Genomic DNA, 4778 nt, shown 5'->3' on the forward strand with positions numbered 1-4778 from the left:
ATGGGCAAATGACCGAAATACCCTCAATGGGTAAAATGACCAAAATACCCTCGAAGGGTAAAATGACCGAAATACCCTCGATGGGTAAAATGATCGAAATACCGTTTATGGGTAAAATGATCGAAATACCCTCAAAGGGTAAAATAATCAAAATACCGTCAATGGGTAAAATGATCGAATTACCCTCAATGGGTAAATGACCGAAATACCCTCAAAGGGTAAAATGATCGAAATACTCCTGAAGGGTAAAATAACCGAAATACCCTAATAGGGTAAAATTACTATTATAACCCTAGGAGTGGAAATGAGTGTATGACCGATTTGCTCTATGTTATATATATGACTGTTACTGAGTATGACATACTGCATAAACGTATGATTTATGACATGACATACTGCATGGGGTTGGGATTCTAATCTAGGGGAAGTATACTGTACTGGTGGCTTTGCCACATATACTGTTACTGGAAGCTTTGTTGTGTTACTGTTACTGGCAGCTTTGCTGCGTCTTTGTTACTGACAGCTTTGCTACGATATTATTGTGCTGGCTGGATGGGTCGATTTTATCCCCACATGGTGTGTTGGTGGTACGGGGTGGTGTGTTGGCTGGATTGGGATGGGTTGCATTACTACATTGTACTGATTACTATATTGGGCTAAGGCCCACAATGGTACTGTAATGGGCTAAGGCCCACACTCTACCGCTACTGAATAGGGCCTGACTATTACTCCATGTTGTATGCTAACTGTTTGGTAGAGGATTACGCAAAACTTACCCTTTCCTTTTTAACTATGCTGGTAATCCTCAGCCATAGACGATTCAGTCCTGCGAGGGACTCGGAGGTGGCCACACTGCTGAAGCTGTTACATTTACTTTTATTTTAACTTGGTTATATATTGGATTTTGTTTTTGTAATAAGGCCTTTAAGTTGGTTTTAAATTTTTAATTGGGCTTTGCTTACTTTCTTAAAACTGCTAGTTTAGGAGAAGACGAAATTTTAAAATAATTACTGTTTTCAAAAACACGGGTTTTAATAGTAGAATTTAAAGCGTTCTGTGATTTTTAGATCAACCTATTAAAACAATATCAAACAACTAGATAATCATTTTTACTAGATGAATAGTTAATTAATAACAAGATGTTTAATATGAACTTAAAAATAAATTTTTACCAATGAGACCTAGTTTCTAAAGGACACTTTGATGTGGCACACCAGATTCGACCGTTATGTCTAGGCCGGGTTTTGGGTGTTACAGCACGGGTCACATGGTTGTGTGGCTAGGCCATGTGATTCACACGGTTGAGACACACACTCGTGTCTCAGGTTGTGTAACATTTGAAATAGGGACACACAGCCGTGTCCCAGCACGTGTCTGTGTCTGTGTATCTTTCTGACTTAGGTCACACGGCTGAGACACACGCTCGTGTCTCAGGCCATGTGGACAAGAAATTGGCTAAAATTCAAGCCATTTCTTTCACCCATTCAAGCTTTAACATTCAAACAACTTGCACATATAATCAAGACCTTAAAACATACCTAAATCATTCATAATAAGACCAATTCAATAAGTCATTTAACCATCCAACCAATATGCCATATAGGCACCTCAAAAACAAATAATCAAATATACTTAAACTTATGTCTAATTGGTCTTATTCCATCCAAACACATTTAACTCAATTCCACATCAAAGCATACCATAATTGAGCACATTGGAAACATACCAACACTTACCACTTTGGTCATAAAATCATGCTTCAACTTGACCATATTAAAACTACACCATCACATACCAAATTATTCATTCAAAATATGCATCAACTTAGTCCTAATAACATCAACCATCAAAGCTCCAAAGCACCGAAAGTAGCACAACTCAAGTCAACACTTACATACCATAAACATAAACGAACCCATAAACATAAGTCCACCTATACATGCCATTATAACCTTAATATAACATCAAAATCAATCAATATAATCTTTGGATAGTGTGATAGTTCTCTGACAAACTTTCAAACCGATCGAGCTTCTGATAATCTGTAAAGTAAAGAAAATAACTACCTAAGCAATGAATGCTTAGTAAGATCATATAAACTTTAAACATAACATTTCATTTCAATAATGAAATTTATGCGGTAATTATAAACCTATACAAATTCCACAAAGTTGATCAAACTTTATAACCATCAACTCATAAATGAGTAAGTACATCAATATCACATATACTTTTCATACCTAACATAATAGGATTTATAAAACATACTACTCAATCATTAACCTTTTCATAATACTATGAACCCCTCCATTTACATTCTTACCATTCTATTTACTTACATTCCATCTCATTTACTTAGCATAAATTTAGATAACAACATCAATTCACTAATTAGTATATTTGTTCATGAACTAGGTAAATTCTTCTATAGCATACGTAAGTTTCTCACATATAAGTACATCATTCAACTCATCAATCCCTTTTTCATCATACTAAATCTTAACTCTAAGCTTACCATTTCGTTACCTTTTCTTACCTGTTTCATTTGCATAATGTAAGACGTAAGCATAAACATCAACCACATGATAAACCATTTCATTAGAAAATACATAACTTGATTCTTACCACCTTTTCATGAACATAGGTTTATTTTCATTTGGACACTTACCATTTTAATGCATAACTTTTAAAATTAAACGTAATACAATCCAACCAATAGCTTAGCGCAAGCCTAAGCATCATCGACAACACATGTTAGCATATTCCAACACAATCCACATGAATGTAACATAGGTAAGCCATTTCACCTGAATATAATTCATTTGAACTCATCATTTTCCTTAACTTATCATACTTTCAATTAAACTTACCATTTCAACCTTTTCATAAATACATGACATAGTTTCTTTTAAACACTTACCATTCCTTTCCTTTTCATGCCCATTGAACCATTTAGAATACCATCGGATATGTAGGATAGCTCACACGAAGTGTGCTAAACATATAACTGTAACATTTCCTTTCCTTTACATCATTGCTCACACGAGCTGTGAAATGGGCTGTTCACATGAGCTGTGGGTCAAAATGTAAGTTACACGATGTTGCTTACACAAGCTATGGAGTATCCGTAACAAATACAAGACCTCAGCCATCGGTAGGACATTCAAGACCAGCACCCAAAACATGAAAACCCTAATGACATTTCATTCGTATCTTTTGAATTCCTAAGGTTTAAATGGGGTTGAGTAATCGTTGTGACATTGTTGGATTTACATCGTTTCATGACATGACAAATTACATAATAACATATATGTATATTCATTTATTTATATTAGAACAACACATTAAACATTCAATTTAATTAACATTATAATGATGACAGTTCATGTAACACCCCTAACCCGTATCCGATGCAAAAATAGGGTTATAGAGTATTACCGGATTCATAGGTCATACAATCATACAATTTCTAATCATTTCTCATTCCAAACATAAACCATTCAAATACAAGCATATAGTCCTTAATACGAGCCCTCAAGGCCCAAAATGAACTTTAAAAAAAATTTAGGACTCAAACGTGAATTAAAGAAACTTTTGGGAAACATAGAAAATTTTTAAAAGTACAGGGGACACATGCCTATGTGGCCAGGCCGTATGTCTCACACAGCCAAGAGACACGTCTGTGTCTCAGGCCATATGGACATTCGAAATGGGATCACATGGTCGTCTCCCAGCCCATGGTCGACGCCGTGTAACTCATTAACTTGGGCCACACAGCCAACCACACGTCCGTATAACTAGCCCGTGTAACTCACTGACTTGGGTCACACGGCCAACCACATGCCCATGTGACTAGCCCGTGTAACTCATTGACTTTCTTTCATTAAAAATTACAGGGGAGACACGGCTGTGTCACATGGCCTTGTGTCCCACACGGCTAAGACACATGCCCGCGTATCTACCCATATGGACAAATATAGGCTATTTTCTAAGCCACATTTCTCACCCAATGAGGTACCAACCTAAGCTCAACAATACACATACAACTATGGGACAAATAAGCATTCAAAACTAGCAAATATCAAATTTATAACATGCAATATGACATATACCATGATATCTATAAGCACATTCATTTGATCACATTAAAGCATACCAAATATACTTCCAAAGTTTACCTAAATGGTCAATTTTCATATATGAGACACTGTACCTAAAACGTAGCATGCAAACTCATCCCAATTCCAACCATTTGGTGCCAAAACATAATTTCACAAGCAAGGCATTCATATAGCAACTATACACCACATAACACAAGGCCATTTATACATATATACATATCAAAATTTTTGACCACTTTACTAACCGATTCAAATGGCCAAAACTCATCAAGACATATAGGCTACATTAGCCAAAATACGAATACATGCCATTTAACCGAAATATAGAAAGCCCAAAGTACCAAAATGAGAGTTTGATAGTACGACACGATCTCCGATAACTTCTAACCCGAACGAGCTTCTGATTCACTATAAAACACGAAAAATTAAACAGAGTAAGAAATTAAGCTTAGTAAGTTCGTATAACATAAAACTCAGCTTACCATTTAATCACAATTTAAGTGATTAAACAGAGCATAATGCAACTCAATTTGATCCACAAGCCTAACACATGTTCATCCACAAGGTTAGTATTGAAATCACAAAACTTATAGATTGAATTCTCACATGATTCACATATAGACCTGTACTAGTTCATATCGAACTCATACACTCTCG

The sequence above is a fragment of the Gossypium hirsutum genome, chromosome D10 (assembly GCF_007990345.1).
Source record: "Gossypium hirsutum isolate 1008001.06 chromosome D10, Gossypium_hirsutum_v2.1, whole genome shotgun sequence".
NCBI lineage: Eukaryota > Viridiplantae > Streptophyta > Magnoliopsida > Malvales > Malvaceae > Gossypium > Gossypium hirsutum.